Consider the following 13,129-nt stretch of genomic DNA (forward strand, 5'->3'; position numbering starts at 1 on the left):
CTCTCTCTTTCTCCTTCCTTTCCCCTCTCTCTAAAATAAATAAATAAATAAATAAATAAATAAATATTTAATTATTTTTTCCTTTTACTTTTTAGAGAGAGGGGGAAGGAGGGAGAAAGAGGGGTAGAGATATATCAGTGTGTGGTTACCTCTTGTGCACCTGTTCCTGGGGACCCAGCCCACAACCCTAGTGTGTGCCCTGACTGGAAATTGAACCAACAACCTTTTGGTTCACAGGCCAGTGCTCAATCCACTGAGCCACACCATCCAGGGCATAAATAAATAAAATCTTAAAAAATAAAGGCAATGAAACAAAGAAGGGCTTGGCAAGAAGCAGCAGCAGGAGAGCCCAGGCTGGACTGCCTTACTTACTTCACTGGGAAGTCAGAAAAGGGGAGCCTCGGACACAGGTTCAGGGGGTTAGCCTGGGACAAGCTGCCGGCAGCTTATCGCCTTAAGTTTAGGCACGTCTTCTTCACAGGAGACACATGCCAGTGAAGAAAATAGTGGTGGGAGGGGTGGGTAAGAAGAAAGAAAAGGGAATGGTGTGGGCTGCTCCCCAAACGTATAGGTGTTGCAGGCAAAGCCATATGGCAACTGCCCGGCTGGGCTTCTGTGCCCCAAGAAGCTGACTAAAGCTCAATCTGAAGATTCCTTGCGAAATTTCAGCAAAACAGATTTCAAAGAGCCTATGTGATTAATTGCTGTTCTTGTGTTATGCAAATAATCAGGCAAAACTGAAACTAGACTCTATGCAATCTCCTTGAAAAATGAGGGTAATTGTAGGGAGAGAAATTGTGTTTCAATGGAAATTGCAAAGCCCAATTGTTCCCCACAAACTAAATTGAATCCTAATTTTTCTAGTTTTCTTCCAAGTTAATGTTTCATATTTTCTCCCATTCTTTGACTTGCAATTATTGAGGACTACGAATGCAGTGTAAGCCACACAGAATTTACCTGAGCACCTCATGAGCTCACCAGAGATGTTTAAGCTGCAGACAAAGAGCATCTATCGGGTGGTCACTGCTTAATTTCATTCCAGCAAAGGCCTTACCTTTGCAAAAGCCTTGCATTTGGGACCCTTCTTAACTGGCAGTCTTGGGGACTCAGAAGCTGGTTTGTGATTTGCTATGTCCATTAACCTTTGTGCCCTTTCTGTTTTTGCGGAGTGTGTGCCTATGACCTTACTCGCCTGGTTGCTTGTTTACACAATATACGCCACACTTTGGAAGCCAGATGGGCATTGCCACCTCCTGAAATGAGACATGGTGGTTTGGCTGAATGGCCTTGTCAGGACTAGATGGTTGTGTTGGATACAACAATTCCATACAAAGATGATGGTGCTTTGGGATCCCAGCCTACCCCTGCTTTGGAAGAAGCAGTTAAAGCCTCTCTATTCCAGTCTCAGATCCCGTTCCCTTGCCTCTCTTAGATCAGACAGGAAGAGACTTCCCTGCCTTATGCAGGCAGGGACCACGGAAGCAGGAAGCAGGAAGCAGGAAGCAGGAAGCATCAGCAGGAAGCAGTTGCTCAAGAGAGGCCCTCCTCCCTCATCACCCCTAAAAGATTTTAGGGATGGAAATCTCTGAGGGGGCAATGAGACAGGATAGTGGAAAGCTAGAAGAATTCCTTGGCGAGTGGAACAGGGAACCTGAGACAGAGAGCCGAACGATTTACAGCCAGCTGAAAAACTGGGTCCTGGTTCAGGGGGCAAAGCTGGGAAAACAAGAACCTCACCCCCAGGGTGGCCTCTTCTCCCTGGCCTTTCCTCCCCAGACATGACATCCAGTCCTCACTTGTGTTTCAGCTCCAAGCCCAGAAAAGCAGCAAAACCAGGTGGGTGATGCCAGAACCAGCTGCAGTGACCAATGACCCCTGCCCTGCCACTGACCAATCAGAGGAGGTGATGACCCTGAAAGGGCACACCTGGAGAACTGACCCATCGTCTGCTGCAACCCTTCCCTGGGCCCTCCCCCGGAATTCCTTCCTGCAGGAGAGAGAGAAAAGCCTCAAGACAGAGGCCCCAGCGTGCACTCGCCCTGTGGGGAGCAGCCTGTGCTGTCCCCTTTCTCTTCTTCACAGGCCGTGGCTCCTGAACTCGGAGGCAGTGGGCAGCCGAGCTCACCCCCCAGACCTGCTCCCAAGGCCCCTGTTCTCTGACCCCCCAGTGAGCAACAGGCTCTCTTGTTGCTTGTCCTGTGCTGAGCCCTCCCCTCTGTCGCTGTCCCAGCTTTAATAAGTGTCCCTTCACAGTCACCTGGACTCCTGTTGGGGCATCTTTCGTGCACAAAGTCAGGAACCCACACCCTCCAGCGGGCCCAGGCAGACCTGCTCAAGGTCAGGCCCCTTGTCTGGTGACAGGTCCGATCCCGGGTGGGGTGATCGGGGCAGGGACTTGGGGTGCAGCAGGGGCCCCGCTGCCCTGAGTGGGCACTGCATGGCAGGCCCAAGTGCCGGATCTGTGCTCTAGGCTGGCGACTCTCAAATGTGTCCACCTCAGGGCCCTGTACTCTCGGTTGTTGCGCAAAAGAGCTGTCGCTGCTGGGTCCTGCCTAGTGACTGCGACCGAGTGGGAAATTAAAGCCGAGATGTGTATTAGTTCCTTTACGAGCTTCTCATTAAAATCACAGTAATTCACTGAAATGGAAATCTGGGATCCATTAAACAACCATAAACAAAGTAAATGATAGTGTATTATTTATGCATGAACAAATAGGTTTGAAAATAAATTAGTATTTACATAAAACAGTACTCATTTATAATTATGAATTCACTTTAAAATAATGATACACGCACAGTGATTTTTAAACGGAAAAATAAGCGTTCAGCCAAAATAACCACCGCTGCAGACTGACCGTCGAAGCAGACACACAGACTCGGCCAGTGACCTTGGAGCCAAGGACATTCACGACAGTGACGCCACAGTGTTCAGTTTGCTGTGTTTATTTCAGAGACTGCTGGCTGTGGGAACACTGCCCTGGCAGCTGCTGGCAGGGGACGGGGCAGGACCAAGTGGCCCTCTGCTTGTGGGACTCGGCCCCTTTGTCTGTCCATCTGGGGGACAGGGGAGGGAATTGTGGCTGCCGTCACTTGCACAGACACATCAGCTCTGTGGCATCCCTGACAAGCTTTCGGAATGTCCCTAACTGCCACCACTTTTGCAGATGAGGAGACCGGGGCTCAGGGGGACAGAGTGACTTCTGCGGAGTCACCCTGCTCTTCAGTGTTGGTTTGGGGACCAACCCGGGACTCTCCCCACCCCCCAGGCTCTGTGAGGGTTCTGTTGTCTCCTGTGCTCTGAGTGCTCTGTAGGGTGCCCCCAAGCCCACAGGAGGGCACCAGATTCCAGGATTCAGGCTTCAGGCTTTAGCCAAAAGCCTCTCACCAGCAGCCCTTCCCCAAAGTCTCCCCAGTACCCCCTTCAGGGAAATCCCAACTCTGGTCCCAGGGACCCTGCAGCCCTGCCAACCCCAGATAACTGGATGGCATGGAGTTAGGCCAGAGTAGGGGAATGGATGTCCCCGCAGCAGTGATAAGTTGGCTTGGGGGCCCTTTACTGTCCGCAAACATTGATCCAGCAAATTCTGAGAGTGCTCCTCCAGCAGCTGGCCTTGGAGTTCAGGTACTGCCTTAGGCACCCAGCACTCTTCTCGATTAAATGAGAAATTCAAATCTAATGTTTTTAAAGATTTTATTTATTGATTTTAGATAGAGGGGAAGGGAGGGAGGAAGAGGGGGAGAGAAACATCGATGTCAGAAACAGCAGTCCGTTGCTTCTCATACATCCCCAGCCAGGGACCTGGCCCGCAGCCCAGGCATGTGCCCTGACCTTTCGGTTTGCAGGACCACACTCAACCTACTGAGCCACACTGGTCAGGGCTCAAAATGAATTTTTATCTGTGTAAGCTGCCTACCTTAGTCGAGGGAAAACGCATACCTGCAGTAATGCTACGGAGGGTCTGGTGTTACGTTTGTCCTTACGGGAGGTGATAGTAGAATGACCGATGGATGGATACCCTTGAAATCAACAAAGAAACAAAAAACAAAACAGTTTCCCATTGCAGGGATGCCCAGCAAGACTTCAGTTCTCAGCAGGGGTGGGGGCGGGTAAGTCTCTGACTCTGTGGCCTGTGGGTTCTCTGTCCTGGCTTCTGTCCTTCTGTCCATGGGGCTTGGTGACCCCTGTGGGTCCCTCACTGACCTTTAGAAGAATTGGTAGCTGAGGCCAACCAAGCAGATGACTTCCCCAAAGAGTCAATTTAATCAGACGTGTCTCTGAAATATTCTCTCCAAGTCCGCGGATTGTCCTCTGATTTGCTTCACACTGTCTTTTGTGGAGCAGGAGTTTTATTTTTAATGAGGTCCAGCGCATTAATGACTTCTTCCATGGGTCATGATTTTAGGGTTGTCTCCAAAAAGTTGTCACCACCCCTCAGGCCACCAGGGTTTTCTCCTGTATTAAATTCCAAGAGTTTTGCAGTTGTACATTTTATACTTAGGCTTGCAATCCATTTTGAGTTAATTTTTGTAGAGAGTATAAAATGCACATCTGGATTTTCTTTCTTTCTTTTTTTTGGGAGGGGGCTGTCCAGTTGCGCCGGCACCATTTGTGGAAAAGCCCATCTCCGCTCCATTGTGTTGCCGTCGCTCCTCGGTCAGAATGTGTTCATCACGGTCCTGAGGGCCTATTTCTGGGTCCTCCACGCTGTTCTATGAAGCCGTTTGCCTGTTCCTTCGCCAACATCACTAGGTATCGATTACTGTAGCCGCATAGAGATGACCCCCTCACCGCTGTTTTGTGGGCAGTTTCTGCTGCCACCGGGTGTTGGGTTTGTCAGGTGCCTTTCCTGCCGGATCCTATGTGTTTTCCCCTCGGTCTGTTGACATGGCGGATTCCGCTGATGGGTTTTCAAGTGTTGAACCAGCCTTGCCCTGGGGATGAACCCCACTTGGTTGTGGTGTGTAATTCTTTTACACATCGTTGGATTCAATTTGCTCCTATTTTGTTGGGGTTTTTGCATCTGTGTTCAATGAGAGATGTTGGTCTGTGGTCTTCTTTTCTTGTAATGTCTTCGTCTGGCTTTCGTATCAGGGTAATGCTGGCCTCATAAGATGAGTTAGAAAGTATTCCCTCTGCTTCTGTCTCCTGAAAGAGATTGTAGAGAATTGGTACAATTTTTTCTTTAAATGTTTAGTAGAATTCACCAGCAAACCCATCTGGGCCTGGTGCCTTCTGTTTTTGAAGGATATTCATTATCGGTTCAATTTCAGTAGTAGATGTAAGTCAATTCCAATAGTCTATTTCTTCCTGTGTGGGTTTTGACAGATTGTGTCACTCAAGGAATTGGTTCCATCTAGGTTATTAATGTGATCTTCAAAAAAGATAATTTAAAAAACCCAGTGTAATCCATTATTATATCTGTTTCCTGTGGGACGGCTGCCTGGCTGTAGACGTTTGCACCTAGTTCCTCCTCCTCTGATATCTGCACGCTTTTCTGCTCCTTGGCCACGTGCTCAGCGCTCATACCAGGCTGACATTCAGAGTAGGAAGAGTAGGACGGCGCAGGGCCCAGGCAGTCAACTCAGGGCCACTAGATTCCGAACCAGCCCCAGCCGGGCGGCTCAGTCAATTGGAATATCACCGTGTAGCCAAGAGGTTGCAGGTTCTGTTCCCTGTCAGGGCACATGCTTAGGCTGCAGCTTGGGTCCCGGTGGGGCGGGCACAGGAGACAACAGATCGATGTTTCTCTCTCCTCCTCCTTCTGCACTCTCTAAACTCAATAAACCTGTGCTGCCTGGTGTGGCTCACTGGGCTGAGTGCTGGCCTGCCAGCTGAATGGTTGTCAGTTCGATTCCTAGTCAGGGCACATGGCTGCGTTGCCGGCTGAGTCCCCTGTGGGAGGCTTGTAAGAGGCAGCCGATGGATATCTCTCGCACATCGATGTTTCTCTCCCTCTTTCTTCCTCCCTTCCTCTGCCTCTAAACTAAAGAAATAAAAACCTTAAAAAATTAAAATTCAGTAAACGTATTCTTGGTGAGGATTTAAAATATATTTTAAAAGATGCGGAACCAGGAAGACCAGGTGTGGAGGGCGCATGGACCAAGACACCTGTGCAGACTGTACCCAAGTGAGGGCGCTTCCCCGCCGCCAGGGGGCGCACTGCCACGGGCGAGCCGAGGCGAGGGTCGCGGTCCCGTCCCTCCAGCCGTCTGGGACAGTTTCTGGGTCCACATCCCATGGAGGTCCTCAAGCGCCTGCCCGGAACTCTGGGGCCAGTGGCCTGCGCTGGCCCCTGCCCACGTAGAGGTCACTGTGAAAGAGTGCTCTACGGTGCAGGGTGGGCTTGCCACTGGGTTCTCGCCCACAGGGTGGGCGCCCCCACTGGGAGCCCCGGACACGGACACGGGGCAGCAGCCAGGAGCATGCTGGAGTCTCCTCCTCCTCCCCAGGCCCGGGCCCAGGCTGGGTGGGGGTGCGGTGGAGGCCCCGCGGGGAGGAGGGTCCCACGGAGATGCCGCCAGGCTGCGGGCGGGGTGGACCGGGGGCGCCCGGTCGGTGAAAATGAGGAACAGGTGAAAGGACTTCTTGGTGGCGGAGGAATCTGGGACAGCGCTGACCCGGGAGGAGGGGGGAGGGGGAGGGGAGGGGGGAGGGGGAGGGGCGTGACGGGGCTTCGGGGCGGTCGCACGGGCTCCCGGTGTGGTAGTGTTTCCAGCTGTGCGTTAACGATTTGGACATAATTCTGCGGGCGTGTTACGCTTCACTTAAACATTCTTAAGGAGTGGCTCTGCGTAGAAACGGCTCCTTACTCGGATGCTGTCAAGGGCCCCCGCCCCGGGGCGCCTCCTCTTCCTCTGAGCGCCCATCCCCCCTGCCCTGCCGTCCCAGCCTGGGAGCAGCTGGCCTAGCTCCACCCTAAGTTGCTCAGCAAGATTTTTTTTCATCAAATTACTGGAAAACAGGCCCTGTTTCCCTGCTCACCGTGCCTTACTTAGCAACGGCAGCGCGCAAACTTGTCCTTCTGCGTGGACTGGCAACAAATAAAAGAAAAACAGAAAGAACGGCTGCCTTCATCTCAGCGACTAGGGACCCATCAGTCGTGGCCGTCACCAGCTGCGAAGAACACAGCGAACCGCCATTCCGGGAACTCCAGCTGACAGGCAGTGAGCACATTTCCAATTGGCAGTTGGCTCTGGAAGTAATTAGTAACCCTAAGGGCTCTGGGTCCAAAGCCAAGTGAAGTGGTTACTTTAAACGAGAAAAAAAAAGCAAATAAATTCTTTGGAAACCACTTAGATGCAGAGTTCACTAAATGAGTAAAAATCAAACGCTCAGGCCCTGGCCAGGTGGGTCAGTTGGTTGGAGCGTTGTGCGCTCCCTCCCAGGTCAGGGACCCAGGTCAGGGTCCACTGCAGAGGCAACTGATCAATGTTTCTCTTTCTCTCTCTAAAGTTGATAAGCATATCCTTGGGTGAGTATTAAATAAATAAATAAAAGTTGTACCCAGTTGCCTTTGAAAAAAGGAAAAAGAAAAACCAGACCCTCCAGTGTGATGAGACGGGGAGTGTCCCGGATAACCAGAGCAAAAAGACAGAGGGCCCGGGTCTCCACTCCACCCAGCGCTCCCGGCAGGGCAGGGATGGCACAGAGGGATGGCACGGGGGCACCCCCCAGAACAAAATCCCTAGAGGCCTGGAGATATAGGTAGGAGGCTGGAGGGGCCTGGGTGCCAGCCTGGCCCAGCATTGTGGCCAGCTGCCCGGTCCTTACCAGCCCTTCACCTGCTTCCCCTCCCCCCTCCCCCCACCTGCCTGGGCCTCCCAGCTGGACTTACCTGGCCACCTGAGGGTACACCCTGCCCCCTGCCTGGGTCCAATCCTGGCTTCTCACACGGGAATGTGTAGTCCCCAGGGCTGGGCTCAGGGCTCCCCAGGGGCTGGCTGTGCAGCCCGACCAAAGGACCAGACCTCGCTGGGCCCAGCTCTGTGCCACTCAGGGTGCCCTGGGGTGCCAGGCCCAGAAGTCTCCTCCTGGAGTTGCCTTATCATCTCGGACTTGAAGAAGCCCTAGGTCTCAGCCTCCAGAGCAAGGTCAGCAAGTCCCTCCCCACACAGAGACCAGGAGGAGGCCTGGCCAGCACTGTGAGGCCAGGACAAGCCTGCCATACCTCCGCCACCCCCCTCGCCCCATTTCTGATTCTCCCCTGGCCCCACCTATTGGTCTCTGTCCTTTTCCTTCGGAGAAGCCACTGTGGGGCCCAAAGCAGAAGGCCCTCTGCTCCACCCTGCTCTCTCCCAACCCTGGGCCCTGAGCCCAGCAGAAGCTGCACTGGGCCCAGTTGGAGGCAGGGGCAGGGCTGGGAGGGCTCTGGGAGCCAGTGTCCCCAGGTGGCAGGGTCCAGTGCCAAGTGCACTGCAGTGGGAAGGGGGGCTGGCACCCAAGGGCAGGAGAACCTGTGTGTGGGGAGGGGCCACCCCACAATGGGGTGGGAGCAAGCTCTGACTTCTTGAATCCTTTCTCTTGCTCTGTCTGGGGCCCAGCAGAGCTGGCAGGCTTGGCTAGATCAGCTGTGTCTTGGTGTCTCCATTTGTCACCTGCCGAACAGGTGAGCCAGGCTGACTTCCTGAAGCCAGCTCCCTCCCTCATTGCACAGACCCAGGCATGGGAGACCCCTCTGTTGTGACTTCTGCGACTGCAGGGGTCCTCTGTTCTGGAACCACTTGCTCCCACCTGTCCTCAACTGAGCCTGCTAACTTGAGCTGCCTGGGACCCATGCCTGTCACGGGTGGTAAGGGCTGAGATGCCCAGTGTCCAGCTTTCTGAGACATCTGATTTAGTAAATTGAGAAACATTTGCAAATGTCTGATGTTCAGTTAGCCCTCGGAGTTGGTGGTGACCCAGCTGCAGGGCAGCTCACAGCTTTCTGCCAGTGAAACAGCCAGGACCGCAACCCAAGCCCGAGTCACGGACTTCCGACCCTGCGGACCATTTAGGGAGCTATGTTGTCAAACAGCAGCTTGGCCCGTTTTTTCGTTTTCACGATGTTTCAACACCTGGAACTCTGCTCCAGTGGAGAAGCACTCCCGTGTGTAAAACTGGTTTCTAAGGAAAAGGAAAGACAACATGCTCCATTGGACATTTGCAGACATGACCTTGTCCCGAGGTGACTGTCGTCCCGGGAACAACTGAAGCGTGAAGGCGACAGGCAGGAACACGTGTAGGAGAGGTGCCGCCGAATGATTTCCACAGAAAAACAGAACTAGAAAACGAAAATCGTTTGCTCTCCGTCCACGTGCAGAAGCACCACACAAGGCCCTTCCCAGAGGCCGGCGGAGGTCACCCGTGTTCGTAAACAGCACGTGGAGAGTGCCGCCCACGGGCTGCGGGCCTCTGGGGAGGCCACAGGGAAGGTCCTTCAGTTGCATGCTCTGCAGTCTCGTCGTCGTCGTCGTCACACACCCCAAGTACGTGGCGCACCACAGCCTGAATCTGATTGAGACGGGTGACGCTCGGCATCCCGCAGAACTCGGACAGTGGGACTGTGGTGGTATCCTTCCAGGCTGCCATCCAGAAACCCCCCAAGTGCTGAGGCACCTGGGCCATGGGTAGGAATCCAGACAGAGACCCCCCTTTAAGTCACAGGGTGCATTCTACATTAGTCTGTCCTTAGAAGTGCTTGGTAGGTGGGCAGTGCTAAGCTTAAGGGTTTTAAAAATATAAGCATGGAAACTAGCATGAAAATCAGTTTTAAAAAGTCGCTCTGCATTTAGCCATTCCCACGAAAGTATTAGGCAGGATAGGGAGCAAACCAAAGCAGGGAGGGGGACACGCCTCACCCATTAACTCATCGCCTGTGAGCCTGGTCTGGTAAGACTGCCAGGTGCCCTGACAATCACAAGAAAAATCACGGTAGTGCAGGAGGAGGGGAGCCCTTGAAGTTCCGTGTGTATTGTTTCCACTAGCTGGGAAAGAAAGCCTTTGAAACTGCGTTCATCCCCAGGTCTGGAGAGGGGGGCAGGAGGGGAACCCAGAAACCCAGAAGCTGGCTACCAGCGTGAGACCCCCTAAAATCCCCATCGTCGGCACGCAGGCCAGCTGGGTGCCCGCCCGCACGCAGCTCTGCGCTCCATTGTGTTTCATAAATAAACCTGCTATCTCAGTCCCACGGTGCGTGCTGCCTCTCATTTGCATTCCGAGCTGAAACAAGAACCCGGGGGCGGGGATCCCCCTTATTCGGCGTCAGAAGCACAAACGGGAAACTCTCAGAAACTGGGCTGAGGGCCCTCTTCTCCCGCGTCAGTGGCTCTGGAAGTCCAAGGCTGGACCAGGTGGTTCTGCACCCCAAGGGCCCATCCTGGGGAAGCTGCAAGGGAGACCTGAACGAGCCGCAGCTGTCACCACCTCCACTCACCTGCGCACACACCTGGGCCAGCCCCAGGCTGTGACCTCCAGGACAGAACCCGTCCCCGCGGCCCTCCCAACGCCGGGCGCTGGCCGCGACAGGGCGGCCACGAAGGAGGCACCGGAGCCTGAGCGCGGGCCCCCCGCGGCTGTAGGCAGCGCAGGGACGTGGCAGGGCCTCGCGACAGATCCAGGAGGGGGCGACTCGCGCGGAGACGAGTGACCACCGAGTGGCGCCCAGGCATCCTGCCAGGACGCGCGCCCGGGCACCCGCTGGAGGGCCCACGGGCTCTGGTCAGAGCGGCGCCGGGGACACGGTCCCGTGGCGAGGCAGCGCGGGAAGGGGACGCGTGGGCGCCTCCTTTCCGGCGGCGGCGAAGGAAACGCGCGGCGAGGCACTAGTGGTCCACAGGAAGGGAAGGTTCGGGTGGGGGCGTCAGGACGCCCAAGGCGCCGAGGATTCTGCCCTGGCGCGGACCCGTCCCCGCCCTGCCTGCGAGCCTCCGGCCCTAGTCCCCAGGGCTTCCGAATGCTGAGTTGCTTCCGCCGGGGGAAACCCAAAGCCAGACTGGGTTGCAGGACAGGGGCCACCGGGGGTGAGAGAAGGTGTCGGAGAAGGAAGGCCCAGGCCGCAGGGCTGGGAAATGCGACGCGCGCTAGCGAGGTGGAGAGCGGGGGCCCAGAGGGTGAGCCAAGGCCGGGCCAGTGCCCCAGGCGACGACCCCTGCCCCCAGGCCCCACGGGCGCTGCACCGGGCGGCGGATTCAAGGCGGGTGGGGGCTGCTGAGGCAATGCGGCGGCTCCGGGCTCCTTGCCCCCTCCAGCGGGGAAGTCCCAGAGGAATCCGGATGCGCACAAGACTCGGGGTGGGGGGGCCTAGCTTTAGCTTGGGCACAGCTGCCCCGCGGGAGGCCCTTAATTACCGCTGATTGACTGACGGATTGAAGGGAGGATGGAGTGTTAGTGGTCAGCTCTTCCCCTGGGCCCTGGGTTTCCAGCAAGCCTGCGCTCCCACCACCCGGCCCTGTCTTCACCCTGTGGCCATCACCCTGAGGCAGACCGGAACTTCCCAAGGGCTGGCAGGCCCATGCAGGCTCCAGGCATCAGGTTGGTTTCTGGGGTCCGCCCCCCCCCTGCTGACCTCTTTCCGAAAACCCAGCTCCCTGGGAGCCCCTGGGACAGGGGTCCTGCTGGTGCTGCTGTCCTCTCCCCTGGCGCCCTCACCTTTCACGAGGGGCTCAAGCACCCTGGTGGGAATCGGTGCAAAAAACTCCAGGGCCACAAACACGAGGCGACTCACACTGAGGCTCAGACAGAGCTTCCCTGAACACGCCCCTGAACCGCAGCCCCAGCAGCTTCATTCCGTTCTCCCTTCACCCGCGTCATTCGAAGCCCCTGGTGAGGCGTTCCGAGTACCTGAAAAAAATTCAATACAAACACCGTGGGACTAACAGGGCTGGGGCAGGGCACTCAGAAGGCCCAGTGACACGTTAAAAATAGATAGGAACCTTAAAAAGGATAGCAGCGTTGTGCGTGTTGCATTGTTTTTAAAACAGACTTAACCGCCGCAATGAGTAAGGCCCTTTATCTGGACCGGCCTGAAGAAGGCAACTCCGGAAAAGCTGCAGCCCTGTAACTGAGACGGCCGGGAGGTCTGGGGGCGCGTCGGCCCACAGCACCGGGTCACCGGGTAGCTGGGGGGTGTCTGTGTGTGTTTTTTGTGCATCCCCTCCCTCTCCGATCTCGCTAGTGAGGTTGTCTGGGATCACCTAGTGTTTCCCGCAGGCGAAATCTCACAAAATGCAAACGTCACGTTATGTTCGATTTTTCCCTTAGTTGTCCAAGTGCCGTGGAAAACAATTCACATTTCAAACCAAGCATTACAGCTGCAGTGCAGTTACGGAGCGCCTACCACATGGGGGCACCACTGGCTCCACATGCTGCAGACTCAGCAGTGAGCATGCGCTATCTGCCCTCATGGGCGTTATGTCCTAACAAGGGAAAACAATAAACACAAAACTAAAGTGTGATACAGTTTGTGTCTCCCCAAAATCCATGCTTTGAAACCTAACCCCCAAAGCGATGGGGTCAGGAGGTGGGGCCTTTGGGAGGCGATGAGGTCATGGGGGGGGTCCTTCCTGAATGGGATCAGTGCCCATAGGAGAGAGACCCCAGATTGCTCCCTGGTCAAGTGGGGACACAGTGAGAAGACAGCTGTCTGCAGACCAGGAACCTGGGCCCTCAGCAGACACTAAATCTACCAGCACCTTGACCTTGGACTTCCGGGCTCCCAGAGCTGTGATGGGAGGTGTTTTTGCTTAAGTGCGCAGGCTCTGGAATTCCGCTACAGCAGCTCGGGCTGGTGTTTGCAGCAGGCCAGTAAGTGGAGGGTTTGCTGCAGGTGCAATCGTGGACTCCGAAACGCTGTACGTGGAATTCGTGGCCTCTTACAGGTCGATGTGTTCATCTCCTGGCATCACTGTTAACCACATCCCACAGACTGGTCCACAAAAATAGGCCTCTTGCTCCCAAGATCATGTCCCTTGTCATAGAGTCTGCTTTAGGAGGGACCTCGAATTAAGAGGGTTAGTACCAGGAGTGGCCCTGGGAAGAGAACTTCAGGGTAGGGTTCCGAGGTTGCACACCCTTCCGACCCCATCGGAAGGACCTTATTGCCGGTGGTGAGCGAGCAGGTGACACACCTCGGCCTGTCACAGTTACCTGACT

The sequence above is a fragment of the Sturnira hondurensis genome, unplaced genomic scaffold (assembly GCF_014824575.4).
Source record: "Sturnira hondurensis isolate 20B ecotype Veracruz unplaced genomic scaffold, ASM1482457v3 Scaffold0000780, whole genome shotgun sequence".
Classification (NCBI taxonomy): domain Eukaryota; kingdom Metazoa; phylum Chordata; class Mammalia; order Chiroptera; family Phyllostomidae; genus Sturnira; species Sturnira hondurensis.